The following is a 210-nucleotide window of genomic DNA, read 5'->3' on the forward strand; positions in this document are numbered from 1 at the left end:
GTCCAGCGACAATGACGTCACTGTCATGCGTGACGCCATCGATGCCAATGTGCACGTGTCGATCACAGCAACATAAATGGACATATGGCCATAAAAGACATTAAAATAGCTTTGTTTGTGGCTTTGTTTTATCGCAGACCTTGATCGCTTTATTGCCTCGATAACATCCTTTAAGTCCTCATTGACTCACGCGGCTGTAAAACTTCAAGT

The sequence above is a fragment of the Synchiropus splendidus genome, chromosome 18 (assembly GCF_027744825.2).
Source record: "Synchiropus splendidus isolate RoL2022-P1 chromosome 18, RoL_Sspl_1.0, whole genome shotgun sequence".
Taxonomy (NCBI): Eukaryota; Metazoa; Chordata; class Actinopteri; order Syngnathiformes; family Callionymidae; genus Synchiropus; species Synchiropus splendidus.